Source organism: Amblyraja radiata, chromosome 14 (genome assembly GCF_010909765.2).
Source record: "Amblyraja radiata isolate CabotCenter1 chromosome 14, sAmbRad1.1.pri, whole genome shotgun sequence".
In the NCBI taxonomy this organism is placed as follows: Eukaryota; Metazoa; Chordata; class Chondrichthyes; order Rajiformes; family Rajidae; genus Amblyraja; species Amblyraja radiata.
This window is the reverse complement of record NC_045969.1, coordinates 19,182,168-19,199,971: the sequence shown is the minus strand read 5'-3', so window position 1 is coordinate 19,199,971 and position 17,804 is coordinate 19,182,168. Positions and strand designations below refer to the sequence as shown.

Genomic DNA, 17,804 nt, shown 5'->3' with positions numbered 1-17,804 from the left:
CAATACCCCTACTCTGGGTAAGAGTCTCTGGGCATTTTCCATTTCTATTTCTCTTATTATTTTGTACACCTCTATAAGACCACCCATCATCCTCCTGTGTTGCAAGGAATAAAGTCCTAGCCTGCTCAACCTCTCACATACAGCTCATTAATTATACAACTGAAAACAAACTTTTTACCCCAAAGAGAAATATAATACTGATGGCCTGGCCATTTTGCAACACTCCAACACATTGGAGACACCAATGGGCTCATTGCAAAAGAACTTGGGCCTTGTTGTCCTGGCGGGACTACTGTTGGATACTCTCAGGGTAATGAGATTGACTGCGATTGCTTCAAGGTAGCTGAATGGCTTTAACCTTCAGACACTATTATCTCCAGCACACTCCTCCTACCCTCTCAATGCTCTATTTACAGAGGCCAAATGCTGAATCTACTCACCACCTAGCCATCCTGCAATACATATCTTTCACACAGCACATCCCCATTGAAATTGCTAATATCCTCCTCCCCAACTTCCATCCAAATTGCTGGGTGTTTTTCCAACATGCCTACCAGCAACCAGCTTGCTGGGATCTCTTGCCCATGTTACACACATCCCACCAACCATGACATATGCTTAATTGGCCCAGAGATTATGTTATCTGATCTACCCTCCATAATGGCCCATATTCCATGCCAAAAATGTGCACTGTCTGGTTATTTCTACCCGAGGCCTGTAGGATATGGGTGTAGTTAATGTTATTTTACTCGTGACACTTTCATTCGTGAAGAAGTACTAGAATTTCTAGGATTCATTGCCTCTCATTCTGTATCCCTAGAACGTAGAAAATAGAACAGTACAGCGCAGGAACATGCCCTTCGGCTCACAATGACTAGGCCAAACATAATGCAAAGTTAAACTAATCTCCTCTGCCTGCACGTGATCCATATCGCTCCATTCCCTGCCTATCTTTGTGCCTATCTAAAAGCCTATTTAATGCCACTATAATATTTGCTTCCACCACCACTCATGTCAGCACATTCCTGGCACCATTCTCTGTGTAAAATAAAACTTACTCCTGCATCCCCTTTAAACTAATCCCCCCGACCTTCAGTTTTGCCCTCTAGTCTGCCCTCAGAAAAAAAGTTTTGATTGTCCATGTAGTCTATGCCTCTCATTATTTTTGTTCTACTGTCAGGTCATCCCTATATGTCGGAAGCTCCAGAGAAAACATAGAATAAGTACAGCACAGGAACAGGCTCTTCAGCCCGTAATGTTGGTGCCACACATAATTTCCCCGGCACATGATCCATATCCCTTCATTCCCAGCATATCCATGTGCCTATCTAAAAGTCTCTTAAATGCCACTATCGTATCTGCCTCCACCACCATCCCTTTCAGAGTGTCCCAGGCACCTACCATTCTCTGTGTAAAACAAAAATGTGCCCCGCACAATTCTTTTAATCTTTACCATTCTCGCCTTAAACCTATGCCCTCTAGTCCTTGATATTTCCACCCTGCAATAAATGTCATAAGAAATAGTAGAATTAGGCTATTTGCCTTATCAAATCTACTGCGCCTTTCAATCATGGCTGATCTAACCCCATTCTCCTGCCTTCCCCCCCCCAAATAATCTCTGACACCTGTACTAATCAACAACCTATCTATCTCTGCCTTCAAAATATCCACTGGCCTGGCCTCTACAGCCATCTGTGGCAAAGAACATAAATTCACCACTATCTGACAAAAATAATTTCTCCCTCATCTCCTTACTAAAAGAACGTCCTTTAATTCTGAAGCGATGACCTCTAGTCTTAGACTCTCCCACTAATGAAAACATCCTCTCCGCATCTACTTTATCTAAACCTTTCACTACTCTGTATGTTTCAATGAGGTCTCCCCTCATTCTTCTAAACTCCAGCGAGTACAGACCCAGTGCCGACAAATGCTCATCATACTTTAACCTACTCATTCCTGGGATCATTCTTGTAAACCTCCTCTGGATCCTTTCCAGAGCCAGCACATCCTTCCTCAGATATGGTGCCCAGAATTACTCACAATATTCCAAATGTGGCCTTACCAGTGCCTTATGGAGCCTCAACGTTACATCCCTGTTTTTGTATATAAGCCCTCTTGAAATAAATGCTGGCATTGAGTTTGCTTTCTTTACTACCGATTCGACTTGCAGATTAACTTTTTGGGAATCCTGCACCAGCACTCCCAAGTCCCTTTTCTGGATTTTCACCCCATTTAGAAAATAGTCCATGCTTTTATTCCTACTACCAAAATGCATGACTCCACACTTTGCTGCACTATACTGCATCTGCCACTTCTCTGCCCACTCTTCCAACCTGTCCAAGTCCTTCTGCCGAGTCCCTTTGATACCGTGTGCTGTTATCTTCCTCAGCACCCTTACGTGTGGCACCTTTGCAAAGGCTTTCTGAATATCTAAGTAAACAACATCTACTGACTGTCCTTTGTTCTGTTATTTATTTCTTCAAAGAATTCCAGCAAATATGTCAAGCAAGACCTCCCTTTCACAAAGCCATGCTGACTTTGGCCTATTTTATCGTGAACTTCCAAGTACTCTGTAACCTCATCCTTTATAATGGACTCTAAAATCTTACCAACCACCAAAGTCAAACTAACCTGCCTATAGTTCCCACTATTCTGCCTTGCTCCCTTTTTGTGCAGCGGGATAATATTAGCAATTTTCCAATCATCTGGGACCACACCTGACTAGTGATTCCTGAAATATCACTATCAATGCCTCCACAATCTCTAAAGCCACCTCTCAGAACCCTAGGTCTACCCTATTTATGCCTCACAATCTTATATATTTCTATTTGGTTTCTCCTCAAGCTTCTACGTTCCAGAGAAAACAAGGCAAACATGTCTAACCTCTCCTTGTAGGTAATACCTTTTACTTCTTGTATTATTCTAGTAATCTTTACTGCACCCTCTCCAATTCCTCCACATCATTTCTATAATGGGGCAACCAAAACTGCACCCAATACTCCAAAAAAGACCTAACCACAGTCCTATAAAGCTACACCATCTTCCTGACTCTCTTACTCAATGCCTTGATCAATTAAGGCAAGAATTCAATTTTCTTCTTGCATATGGTGTGCACAGCCTAAAATTATAGATCAAGGGTAGACATCCAGGCCAGGACAGCATCAGTTACTTGGTGGATGGCTTTGATGCCCCCAGGGAAAAGCCTCAGTGGCCAATCATTCATGATGTGTGGGATGGTCTGATCTGGATGTCCTCAGTCGCAAGCAGGGCTGTCTGTCATCCCTCACTTATGCAGTGATGGGCTGTTCTTGCATGGAAGGTGCGGATTCTGTTCAGGATTAGCCATTGCTTGCGATGGAGGTCAAAACCCGGTGGTTTCACTGTGATGACCTCTCCGTTGTTGGTGTTGGCATCTTTCCTGGCTCTGCGCTACTCAGTCTTGCAGTCAATGTCTTCCAGGGATTTAACGGAAGACAAGAAGGGTTTGCGGGACTTCAGGCACATGTTGGGCAGATTGTTCAAGTCAGCATGGATGGAAGGTCAGGGTTAGCCTCGATGGTGCACCAATCTTTCAACATCCTCTCCCTTCTGCGTAAGCTGGGAGGGGCGATATGAGAGAGGACAGGGAGCCACTGCAAAGGTGTTCACTTAAGCGTCCCTGTGATGACCCGCATTGCAGAATTAAGGACAGTGTCATCTCGTTTGGTGTGGCAGCTATTAGCCCAAGCTGTTGAGCAAAACTCGGCTGTTGAGTAGACTAGGGCTTGCGGTATTCCATATGCTTTCTCTACTACTATCTACTTGTATTGCCACTTTCAGGGAGCTATGGACTTGAAACCCCAAGATTGCTCTGCACATCAATGCTGTTGAGGATCTTGCCATTAATTGTATACTTCCCCCTTGCAGTAGACCTCCCAAAGTGTAACATATCACACTTGCTCGGATTAACCTCCAACTGCGATTTCTACTAGTTCTCCAATCATATCTGTAACTGTTCTAAATCTGTATCATTTGACTACCTTCCTCACTATCTGCAACTCCATAAATGTTGATGTTGTCTGTAAACTTATCAACAAACCCATCTACATTCATGTTCTACTTCTTTAGAGGCCCAAAACACCCCTAGTAGTAACCCTCACTGTAAGATGTCAAAAACAGACATCTTTTAAGTTAATATTTCTGTGCAAATCTAAAACTGCTGGGTTTTTTTAGTTACAGTGCTCTCCATAATGTTTGGGGCAAACACTCATTTATTTATTTGCCTCAGTACTTCACAATTTTAGATTTGTAATAGAAAAAATCACATGTGGTTAAGGTGCACATTGTCAGATTTTAATAAAGGCCATTTTTATATATTTTGGCTTCACCATGTAGAAATTACAGCTGTGTTTATACATAGTCCCCCCATTTCAGGGCAGCATAATGTTTGGGACACATGGCTTCACAGGTTTTTGTAATTGCTCAGGTGTGTTTAAATGTCGGCTTAATGCAGGTATAAGAGAGCTCTCAGCACCTAGTCTTTCCTCCAGTCTTTCCATCATCTTTGGAAACTTTTATTGGTGTTTATCAACATGACGACCAAAGTTGTGCCAATAAAAATCAAAGAAAACATTATGAGACTGAGAAACAAGAATAAAACTGTTCGAGACATCAGCCAAACCTTAGGCTTACCAAAATCAACTGTTTGGAACATCATTAAGAAGAAAGAGAGCACTGGTGAGCTTACTAATCACAAATGGACTGGGCAGGCCAAGGAAGACCTCCACAGCTGAGGACAGAAGAATTATCTCTATAATATAAGGAAAAATCCCCAAACACCTGTCCATCAGATCAGAAACACTCTTCAGGAGTCAGGTGTGGATTTGTCAATGACAACTTCATGAACAGAAATCCAGAGGCTACACTGCGAAAACAAACCACTGGTTAGCTGCAAAAATAGGATGGCCAGGTTACAGTTTGCCAAGAAGTACTTAAAAGAGCAACCACAGTTCTGGTAAAAGGTCTTGTGGACAGATGAGACGAAGATTAATTTATATCTGATTGATGGCAAGAGCAAAGTATGGAGGAGAGAAGGAACTGCCCAAGATCCAAAGCATACCACCTCATCTGTGAAACACGGTGGTGGGGGTGTTATGGCCTGGGCATGTATGGATGCTGAAGGTACTGGCTCACAAATCTTCATTGATGATAAAACTGCTGATGGTAGTAGCATAATGAATTCTGAAGTGTATAGACACATCCTATCTGCTCAAGTTCAAACAAATGCCTCAAAACGCATTGGCCGTCCGTTCATTCCACAGCAAGACAATGATCCCAAACATGCTGCTAAAGCAACAAAGGAGATTTTCAAAGCTAAAAAATTGTCAATTCTTGAGTGAAGATCTGAACCCAATTGAGCATGCCTTTATATGCTGAAGAGAAAACTGAAGGGGACTAGACCCCAAAATAAGCATAAGCTAAAGATGGCTGCAATACAGGCCTGGCAGAGCATCACCAGAGAAGAGATTTCTATTACAAATCTCAAATTGTGATCAAAGAGTTTGCCACTTACAGAGATTACATTTCTCAACAGATTCACACATCCTTCAGAGCTGACCTTTTTAAGTCATGTTCAGTTATGTTTCCTACTGAAACCCATGCATAGCAGTCATGTTATGTGTAAGGACCCAATCTTTAGCTTCCATCTATATTTTCGTTTCGGAGTTCCTGAACCCGATATTGTCCATGACGGGGAAACAGGGAATCTCCCGACTCTTAAATTTCCGCTATAACATCGCTATCTGTTGACCTACTGGCAAATTATTCACATTTTCCCCCACACGCGGACGGCACGGTTTCTACAGTGGCTGGGGATGCTAGAAGTGCCCAGCAGCGCAAGCAGTCCCGGCGATGCTACTCATCTCTATAAGCGTTTTACCACTTTGTTCTTTATTTCGAATGTCCAGTATTTACATGGGATTTTATTTTCGCTGCGATTACACCATTCTGACCGCTGATTGACCATAGCCCGCGGAAGCTTGGCCAAGGGGCTCTATATCCGCAGAACATTTTAAACACTTAATATTGGGTAGGAACAACTTGTAAACCAGTAATTACATGAGAATATAACTGACAGATCGAATGTGTATACACATAACTATCAGGACTAGTAGTTTATTGTTAAACCATCAAAATTAAGCAGACAGTAACCATTGGATCCAACCCGCTGGTGGGTCATCTGCTCAAAGTGAATAATAATCATACACTGAAATAAATAATCAACCAGTCTTTCATTCCGCGGCTGTTTCCTGAATTGTCTAAGCGACGATCATGATACAAAAAAAACCCTGCTTAATCCTCGTGCAAAAGGCAGAGAACGCGGACTCCGACTGCCTCGAGTTACCTGCAATTTCCAGTCATTGTCTCTTCGATGCTGTCCACGACAGAGTTCGGCCCTAGCACTGATTGACGCGAACAATGAATGTTTGTTCTACCTTGTGCGTGTCCTCGGAGTCCCCGGCAAAGATTGACGAGGAATTCGCACGTTAGGTCAGACAACTATTTAGAGAGAGAAAAAAAAAACCTCCACTGCGTTTCCGAGCCGCGAGGTCTGACGTCTTGGAAATTCCCAGTCGTTCGACAGTGGTGTCATTGTAGTATTTTTCTGACAGTTGCCAGCGACGGAAAGGAATCTGTTCTTAATAACGCCCCTCATTTCACTCGGCTACAGTTTGTCCAAGTCAGCTGCAACACAATGCGAGTAATTGTTTATTTATGAACACTTAAAATGCCCCGCGAACCCTTCCATTCTTATTGCTGACATTATGGTCATCGAATAAGTGACTGAGGTCACTGATCTATCCATGCATGATAGTTATGGTCTGAGCGCAGGTATATGGGACTAGGGGAGAATACGTGTTCGGCACGGACTAGAAGGGTCGACATGCCTGTTTCCGTGCTGAAATTGTTATATGGTTATAGTGGGGCGGGGGTGGAAATGAGCGATACCACCCTCAGAAGGACACAAAGTGCTGGAGTAACTCCAGCAGGTCAGGCAGCATTTCTGGAGAACATGGACAGATGACATAGAAACATAGAAAATAGGTGCAGGAGTAGGCCATTCGGCCCTTCGAGCCTGCACCGCCATTCAATATGATCATGGCTGATCATCCAACTCAGTATCCTGTACCTGCCTTCTCTCCATACCCCCTGATCCCTTTAGCCACAAGGGCCACATCTAACTCCCTCTTAAATATAGCCAACGAACTGGCCTCAACTACCTTCTGTGGCAGAGAATTCCAGAGATTCACCACTCTCTGTGTGAAAAATGTTTTCCTCATCTCGGTCCTAAAAGATTTCCCCCTTATCCTTAAACTGTGACCCCTTGTTCTGGACTTCCCCAACATCGGGAACAATCTTCCTGCATCCAGCCTGTCCAACCCCTTAAGAATTGTGTAAGTTTCTATAAGATCCCCCCGCAGTCTTCTAAATTCTAGCGAGTACAAACTGAGTCTATCCAGTCTTTCTTCATGTGAAAGTCCTGACATCCCAGGAATCAGTCTGGTGAACCTTCTCTGTACTGCCTCTATGGCAAGAATGTCTTTCCTCAGATTAGGAGACCAAAACTGTACGCAATACTCCAGGTGTGGTCTCACCAAGACCCTGTACAACTGCAGTAGAACCTTCCTGCTCCTATACTCAAATCCTTTTGCTATGAATGCTAACATACCATTCGCCTTCTTCACTGCCTGCTGCACCTGCACGCCTACTTTTAATGACGGGTGTACCATAACACCCAGGTCTCGTTGCATCTCCCCCTTTCCTAATCGGCCACCATTCAGATAATAGTCTACTTTCCTGTTTTTGCCACCAAAGTGGATAACCTCACATTTGTCCACATTATACTGCATCTGCCATGCATTTGCCCACTCACCCAGCCTATCCAAGTCACCTTGCAGCCTCCTAGCATCCTCCACACAGCTAACTCTGCCCCCCAGCTTCGTGTCATCCGCAAACTTGGAGATGTTGCATTCAATTCCCTCGTCCAAATCATTAATATATATCGTAAATAGCTGGGGTCCTAGCACTGAGCCTTGCGGTACCCCACTAGTCACTGCCTGCCATTGTGAAAAGGACCCGTTTACTCCTACTCTTTGCTTCCTGTCTGCCAGCCAGTTCTCTATCCACATCAATACTGAACCCCCAATACCGTGTGCTTTAAGTTTGTATACTAATCTCTTATGTGGGACCTTGTCGAAAGCCTTCTGGAAGTCAAGATATAACACATCGTTTCGAGTTGAGACCCTACTTCAGACTGATGGGGGGGGGGGGGGGGGGGGGGGGGGAGGAGGAGGGGGGGGAGGAGGGGGAGGAGGAGGAGTGAAGAAATCTGGTCCTTTGTGTATTAACCAGCAACTACAGTTCTACAGCCCTCACCTTTTCACATTGTCAAAGTTATAGCGCTTTCTCACGGGGCGACTTGACGCAAGAGTTAACAAGAGTTGAACATCGTGGGAACCTCGTGCGATAACCGTACGGCATTCGTGGACCACCGTGGCGCTAACGGCAGGTAATCGTGTAACTTGGTGACTCGGGAGAAAATTCAAGCAAGCTTGAATTTCTCCAAGAGTGACTTGTACACTTGTGGTTGAACATTGCAACATAATATGCACGTAGTGGCCAGTGCGATATCCGTATTAACTCTTGCGTTTACCGTGGGAACTCCTGCGAACGGTGAACCCGGAAGCTGGACAGAGGGGACAGAAGGTGAGTAAAAATTGTCTTCTGTGGGATTGAATTTAAAAAATAAAGATTTGCATCCGCATATGGACATCAACTTATTCATGAGTTATGTTAATGAGATTCAAGAAAATAACTATAATCTTTAAAAGGGACTTTACTGAAAGGTCCCGCATTTTTATGGTCCATGAGAACATTTTTCACATGTACTTCTTTGACAGCTCGGAGTCCTCGCCGACTAGCGATCGATGCCTTTCCGAAGCAGGGTCCGGAACGCGACCAATCAATGTTCTCCAGAGACCCGTGTAAAAAGAGTGAACTGCACATGCTGGTTTAAACCGAAGACAGACACAAAAAGCTGGAGTAACTCAGCGAGTCAAGCAGCATCTCTGGAGAAAAATAGGTGATGTTTCGGGATGAGACACATCTTCAGACTCAATTCCGATTAGGATGTCTGAAGAAGGGTTCCGATTCGAATCGCCACCTATTCTTTTTCTCCAGAGATGCTGCCTGACCCGCTGACTTACTCCAGCTTTTTATGTTTTTCTTCCCAGATCTGACTTACCTGCTGAGTTACACCAACATTTTGTGTCCTTTTGTGCGTATTAACCAGCATCTGCAGTTCCTTTAGACATTACCTAACCTCAGATTTTAGAGATATAGCGCCTAAACAGGCCCTTCGGCCCACCGAGTCCGCGCCGACCACCTATTCTTATACACTCCAGGGACAATTTTACAATGTTACCGAAGCCGATTAACTTACAAACCTGTAATCTCTGGAGTGTGAGAGGAAACCGGTGCACCCATGGTCAGGATCGAACCCCGGTCTCTGGGGTTGTGAGGCAGCAACTCTACCACTGTGCCGCATGTAGTCAGATTTAATAAATTGCTGGTGTTGCTTCCAAAGACAGAGGCACTGATAATATTAGATCAGAATTGCATCTTTCCGCTAATAGTCAATTATTAGTCAATTAATAATAGAATCAATTATTGTTGGTGACCTTTCACCTACGAATATCACACTATTTTCGCAGAGGTAAGGGCCAATTAGGCATAGCAAAAGGTATGAACACTTTTATACATTTTTTTCCGACTATTTTGTCAAATGCAAATACAGGGAGAATGATCAAAGTGCTCACATGGCTCACTCTGTTAGAAGCGTTCTGAGTTTAAATGTTCCGTGTATTCCTTCTTAAAGTATAAATTTTTGTGTGGCCAGGGGTGCGATTGAGAACAGCTGGGAAAGGGCGGAGGGGGCGTCACGAATAACAGCGTTTCCCTGGCCATATTATGGCCCATTCCCCAACCGTAACATTAATCAAGCTCTGTCTAACTCCGCCTTCATACCATCCCCGTGACATGGGTTAGTCATCGCTGGGCGGGCTGTGGGCCAAATGGCCTGCCAACGGGAGTCAGAGACTTGACACTGAGATCCATTGTGCAGGAAGGAACTGCGGATGCTGGTTTTTACCGAAGATAGACACAAACGCCACCTGTTCATTTTCTCCAGATATGTTGCCTGACCCATTGAGTTACTCCAACATTTTGTGTCTGTGTTCACTATGAACATTGAATTATTTAATTTTAGGTAACTTACACTCTCTCTCTCTCCCCCGCCCATCCCCTCCTGCTCCCCCTCCCCCATGCAGTAAATGTCGGTTAACCAGTGCAAGGTTTGCAACGATGGTTCCCTCTTGGGATCACACTATCCCTAGCCAACAATTGGCCTATCAGGGAACCAAATATAGACATAAAGTGCTGGAGTGACTCAGTGGGTCAGGCAGCATCTCTGGAGGAAAGGGTTAGGCGACATTTCGGGTCGGGACCCCTCTTCAAAATACCCTGCTGAGGTCATCTGTTGTTGGCCCTGATTTGTTCCGGTCTTTTCTTGCTTCCAGTTCCCCCCTACAATCATCCCGAAGAAGTGTCCCGACCAAAAATGGAATCTATTCCTTTTCTCCAGAGATGCTGCTTGGTCCGCTGAGTTACTCAAGCATTTTGTGTCTAACATGCTGATTCAGACAGTTTTTGATTATCAAAGATTCTGCGCTGACTCTTTCTCTGAAACACACGTTGGAAATTTAAACTTGTGCGCAACTAACATCGTCTTTATCGTCAGTCTACCGTGGGAACTCTTTAACTCAGCGGGCAGGCATCAGTTGATTGTTACTCCCTTCAGTTTCCCAGGGGGTCGGGACGGGACTGGAGTTGGGAGGGAAAGGTGGGGGAGTCGAGGGAGAGGAGGGGGAGACAGATGGGGGTGTCTTCATTTACTGGCGGCGGGTGTCTGTCACTGAAACAGGCAGGTGAGATTTCACATCCACCTTGTGTGTGCCTCTGTCTCTCTCCCTCCCTCCCTCTCACACAGGCTGAGAGACTCTGCCTCTGTGAGTGTACGTCTCTTTCTCCCCCTCTCCCACACACAGTAAGACCGAGGTACTGTGCTCAGTCCATCTGTGTCTCCCACATACACAGTAAAACTCTGCTTTGTGTGTGTATATACGTCTCCCCTCATTTCTCTCTCTCCCCCCCCCCACCCCTCTCTTTCTCCCCCTCCCCCACCTCTCTTTTTCTCCCCCTCCCCCACCTCTCCCTTTCTCCCCCCACACACAATATTCTGCTTAGTCTCTCTTCGCTCCCACACACACAGAGACCAAGGTCATGTGCGCTCTTTCTCTTCGGCCAGTCACCCCGAAGTACATCACACTGCCTCTGTGCCTCTCTCTCTGTCTCTCTCCTCCTCTCTCCTAAGTAATGTGGCATCTTCCTGCAGTAAAGTCACGGCATTAGTACAGGCATGTCTCCAAATGAGCCAATTCAACCTAGGGAGGATATTTATAGTGTGTGAAAAAAAAAGTGACATCATTTGTGCCACGTGATGATTTAACAACACTTCACAATTCTCACAATGGTACACAAAATTGCTGGAGAAACTCAGCGGGTGCAGCAGTATCTATGGAGCGAAGGAAATAGGCGACGTTTCGGGACAAAACCCTTTTTCAGACTGATGGGGGGTGGGGGGGGAGAAGGAAGGAAAAAGGGGAAGAGGAGGAGCCCAAGGGCGGGCGGATGGGAGGGTGGGAGGAGACAGCTAGAGGGTTAAGGAAGGGGAGGAGACAGCAAGGGCTAGCAAAATTGGGAGAATTCAATGTTAATGCCATCCGGACGCAAGGTCCCCAGGCGGAATATGAGGTGCTGTTCCTCCAATTTCCGCTGTTGCTCACTCTGGCAATGGAGGAGACCCAGGACAGAGAGACTGTCCTGGGTCTCCTCCATTGCCAGAGTGAGCAACAGCAGAAATTGGAGGAACAGCACCTCATATTCCGCCTGGGGACCTTGCCTCCGGATGGCATTAACAGAGAGACTGTCCTGGGTCTCCTCCGTTGCCAGAGTGAGCAACAGCGGAAATTGGAGGAACAGCACCTCATATTCCGCCTGGGGACCTTGCGTCCGGATGGCATTAACATTGAATTCTCCCAATTTTGCTAGCCCTTGCTGTCTCGTCCCCTTCCTTAACCCTCTAGCTGTCTCCTCCCACCCTCCCATCCGCCCGCCATTGGGCTCCTCCTCCTCCCCTTTTTCCTTCCATCTCCCCCCCACCCCCCATCAGTCTGAAGAAGGGTTTCGGCCCGAAACGTCGCCTATTTCCTTCGCTCCATAGATGCTGCTGCACCCGCTGAGTTTCTCCAGCAATTTTGTGTACCTTCGATCTTCCAGCATCTGCAGTTCCTTCTTGAACACAGTTCTCACAATGTTCATTCAAGATTTAACGGGAAAGCTCGGGAGACGGACAAGTCACTCGCACAAATAACAGAAATGCCGAGTACCGTGGGAACTCTTTATCTACCCCCCGTTATATCGTGTGATATTGTGCTAGACCACGACCACTTCACTCTGATTACATCTTGCGTCAGGTCGCCCCGTGAGAAAGCGCTTTAAATGTTCTACGTTTTCTCCACCAAGAAACCGTGGCATTTTACATCCAGCCACGTTGTAGGTGCAGAATTAGGCCATTCGGCCCATCAAGTCCAAGGTACGTCCTTTTATTCTGAGGCTGTGCCCTCTGGTTGGTCCTCGACTCTCCCACTAGTGGAATCATCCTCTTCACATTCACTCTATCCAGTCCAATAGCTTTGTAATCAATTTAATAAAGCATGTTACTTATCGATCCAGCTGTCTATAAGAGGCATTCACATTTTATGGATATAAAGCAGAGTGGCAAAGTAAGCGGACACCGCACGTGCTGAAGACCAGAAAGGTTTTATACAAAATCAAAATGATGGAGAAACCCAGGGAAGTGGGGGGAAATGGGCACAGAAGACGTTTCGGGTCGGGGCCCTTCTTCACAAAGGTGCGAGATTTGATTTCCCGGTTTGTGTGCAGAGCATGTGCTTGGGGGGAAATACAGCGCCTTAGTGGCTGGCGCGGAATTTCATAGAAATTACAACAGCGTAATTGGGAAGTACACCGGTATTCCACCCCCAGAGCACCCATCTGTTGCGGTGCTCCTGGTCTGCCAGTCCGAACACTCGAAGCCCCCCACTCACTTCAGCAAGAGGAGCTGCTTTGGCCTGAGCACCTGCACGCTGCCGTGTTCCCCCCTCATCGACGAATCCTCCACGGCTCGGTGTGGAGAGGCTGCTTGTGTTAGAATGGCCGGGGCCACTGTTCGGCAGTTGGATGCGAGGGCTCGGGATTTGACAATGAGTACAGATATTGTAGGAAGCAACAGCGGGCGCACTGTGTCGTGACAGCCCACCCAAATCTTGCTGTCTCATCACCTCAGTCGAGCTTAGTACCTGATCTGCCCCCAAATCGCAAGAATATGGAACACAGAACTGTACAACATAGGAACAGGCCGTTCAGCCCACAATGTAGGTGCCGACCCTCATGACAAATTAAACTAATCTCTGGCTTCATGTGGTCTACAGTGCCCGCCATAATGTTTGGGACAAAGACCCATCATTTATTTATTTACCCCTGTACTTCACAATTTGAGATTTGTATTAGCAAAATAATCACAGTTGGTTAAAGTGCACATTGTCAGATTTTAATAAACGCCAATTTTATACATTTTGGTTTCACCATGTAGAAATTACAGCTGTGTTTATACATAGTTCCCCCCATTTCAGGGCACCGTAATGTTTGGGACGCAGCAATGTAATGTAAATGAAAGTAGTCATGTTTAGTATTTTGTTGCATATCATTTGCATGCAATGACTGCTTGAAGTATGTCATTCATGGACATCACCAGTTGCTGGGTGTCTTCTCTGGAATGGGCAGAAATCCGGGGGGGGGGGGGGGGGGCTGTCTCCCCCCCATGTTTTGAGAGGTGGGGGACAATTACCCCCTTGTTTTGTGAAACTTGTAGCAGCAAAACCGCCTTGGAATTTTACATTTTTAAAAAGCTCTCGGGTTTAATGAGTACTGCAGAACGATTGGAGTCATTTATCACTTGATTCCTCTGAGACGAAAACGATTTGTTAACTGCCACTGTTAGTGCTTGTTAACTGCCAGTAGTTAACATCGTATATGTTATGCAATGTGTCACCAATACATCGATATGCATTCCCCTGTAAAAATAATTGTGTTTTGACCTTCAAGTATTACTGATGCCGCGTTCTTATGAATAAAATTCACGGGAGAATTTCTTAAAACTGTCTGATGCGGGTACAATTGCCATTTGAACTATGGGCGTATTGGTGGATGTCATGGGAAAGATTTAAACGAGTATCGGATGGTCATTAAGGGCTCAGGACTGCGACCACGGGCTTCCTGGCATGCAGGTACAGTCCCTCATTCACCCTCGTTATTTAGTAATTTTTACCCATCATTTCGGGATATTATATGAAATATAAAAAATTTAAGTATGTTTATTTTTGTTAATTTACCAAAAGTTTCTTTATGTATGTTTTTGTTAGCTTGTGAAAAGTTTATGTGTGTTGTTTTCTCTCGCTCTCTCTCTCTCTTTCCTCCAAGGTTAGTTCTTCTGTTTGCCTTTATTTGCTTCCATTTTATTTAGTGTTATTTATCACGATGTAGCTTTTGAAAGATTTAAACGGGTATCGGACGATCATTAAGGGCCCCGGACGGCAAGCATGGGCTTCCTGGCGTGCAGGTATGGTCCCTCATTCATCCACGTTATACCCTCCACAGGGCCCACAGCCGAAGCCACTGAAGTCGAGTCGCAGCCACAACACCATCACAGCCTCCGAAGTCAGCCAGCTGCGTGATGATAAGTCCACAGACTGTGCGACCGGAGCCCTCAGGGGGGAAGAGTGGGAGGAGATAAAATTATTAGTTGTCATGCGCACTTGTGACCCTTCGTCAGACTGGTTAGGGATAAGGGAAACGAGAGAAATAGACGGTGATGTGGAGAGGCTAAGAACAATGAATGCAAGATATGCAAAAAAAGTAACGATGATAAAGGAAACAGGCCATTATAAACTGTTGTAGTGTGAAAATGAGAAGCTAATGTGACTTGGGTGGGGTTCTTGGTTTCTTGGTCCTCCAAAATATTCCAAATGGAATTTAAACTAGAGGTGGGATAGAGAAAGAGGGAATGCCGGGGCTACCTGAAGTGAGATAAATCAATATTCATACCACTGGGCTGTAAGCTGCCCAAGCAAAATATGAGATGCTGTTCCTCCAATTTGCGTTTAGCCTCACTCTCACAATGGAGGAGACTGAGGACTGAAAGGTCTGGGAGATCAGGTAGGTTCAGGCGGGCTGAGCGAAGGTGTTCCGTGAAACAATCGCCCAGTCTGTGTTTGGTCTCGCCAATGTATAAGAGTCCACATCTTGAACAACGGATACAGTAGATGAAGTTGGAGGAGGTGCAAGAGAACCTCTGCCTAACCTGAAAGGACTGTCGGGGTCCCTCGACAGAGCCAAGGGAGGCGGAATGGCAGAAGTTGGTGGAAAACTTAGATATGGCAGAAAACTTAGGGTGGTTGCGGAAGGTTCTTTTTCAAATTGGTGGCCTTTGACTAGTGGTATGCTTCAGAAATCAGTACTGGGCCCAATACTGTATGTCATCTACATCAATATTTTGGATGAGAATGCACAAAGCATGTTTAGTAAGTTTGCAGATGATACTAAAATAGGTGGTATCATAGACATGGTACCACATATGATAAATCTATGATAAATAGATGGTAACATGGGTGGTTATCAAGAATGACCAGAGATCCTGATCAGTTGGATAAGTGTGCTAAGGAATGGCAATTGCAGTTTAATTCTGATCGGCGTGAGGTGTTGCCTTTTGGGAAGTTAAACCACAAGGAGCTTCACGGTGAACGGTAGAGCCCTGTGGAGTGTTGTAGGGCAGAGGGATCAAGGAGTACAGGTAAATGGTCCCCTGAAAGTGGCATCATAGGTAGATAGGGTGGCAAAGAAAGTATTTCGCATGCTGGCTATCATCAGTCAACAAATTAAGTATGGAAGTTGGGACGGTATGTCATAGTTGTATGAGACGTGGGTGAGCCCGCAGAGAGTATTATGTTCAGTTTTGATCACCTTGCTATATGAACGATGCCATTAAGCTGGAAAGACTATGGAGAAGATTTATGAGGATGTCAGAATTTGGGATCATGAGATATAGGAAGAGGTTGAACATTCTGGGACTTTATTTCTTGGAGTGCAGGATACTGAGAGGTGATCATATAGAGGTGTATAAATTAACGAGGGGAATAGATAGGGTGAATGCACACAGACTTTCACAGGGTGGGGGAATGAAGGATCAGAGAACACAGCTTTAAGTGAGAGGGGAAAGTTTTAATAGGAACATGACAAGCAGCTTTAACTGCGAGTGTGGTGGGTATATGGAACAATCTGCCAGATGAGGCAGTTATGGCAGGTGTAATACCAATATATTAAAAGACATTTAGATAGATACATGAAAAGGAAAGGTATCGAGGGATTTTGACAAGGCACAGGCAAATGATTCTAGCTTATATGCAGCATCTTGGCCTGCTTGGATGAGTGGGTCATAAGGCCTGTTTCTGTGCTGTATGACTCTAAGACCGCATCCTCTCCACCATTTTAAAAACAGTTCCCTGGCCTACACAGCCTCACTTTTACCATGGATGTCCTATCTCTACACACTTCTACCCCCCCCCCCCCATCAGGAAGACCTTGAATCCCTCTGTTCTTTTCTAAAATGTAGACCCAACTAATTTTCCTCTACTGACATTTTTTGTCTCCTCTGTGTCCCATACTTCTGCCCTCACCCCACCTAGATAAAACAAGGGTAGAATTTAGTTTTTACCTTTGCCTCTGTATGCAGCACATCATACTTCAACATTTATGCCTGTGATCCTTTCACCAGCCACACCTCCCCACCCCTTTCTGCTTTGTGCAGGGACCACTCTCTCAGTCAATCCCTGGTTTACTCTTCTCTCTGTTCCCATCCCTCCTCCTCTCCTTGCATTTTCCCCTGCAACTATGAGGAAATGCAATACATGTAACTACACTTCCTTCCTTGCCCCCATCCAAGATTAATCTATACCTCCTTCAACCTTATTTTCTTTACTTATAGGCCTGTCCCGCTTAGGCGATTTTAGGCGACTGCCAGTGACTGTCATAATCGTAGCAGGTCGAGACTGGACCTCCCCTACGACAATGTCTATGACAAGCTACAACAACCTTCCACCTAGTTGACGTCAAGCTGCAGCAAGCTACCAACAACTGGCGACCATAACCTTCGCGACTAGGATGTTCACCTACGACCACACCTACGACAACCTTCAACGACATCTACGACAACATACGACAACACTGACAACAACGTACGACAACCGAAGTCAACCTACGTCCTCCCGCAACAAGCTACGACAAGCTAAGGCACTGTCAGCGACAACTGAAGCCTCTAAAACAATGGAATCACAGTTTTCCGATAATTTTCAATGCAGTACAATGCTTGTGTTTGTTTTATTGATCAAAAAATATGAGATTTAAATATTTGTAAGTAATGCCACGAGACACTAATCTGAAATATAATATCTTCATACATCAATTTGTCGTCAAAATGTCAATCATTTCCTTTATTGATATTGAAATAAACAAAAGTTTTAACAACAAAAAAA

The 17,804-nt window shown here is 45.1% G+C and overlaps 1 long non-coding RNA gene across 1 annotated transcript in view; it reads left to right on the top strand.

Annotated features, from left to right (window-relative positions):
* LOC116980462 overlaps positions 1–17,804 on the top strand; it is a 24,789-nt gene extending 6,985 nt beyond the window's left edge. Inside the window, exon 2 of the long non-coding RNA XR_004413972.1 lies at positions 17,258–17,804. This is a non-coding gene — a long non-coding RNA (uncharacterized LOC116980462). The remainder of the gene's footprint in view (positions 1–17,257) is intronic.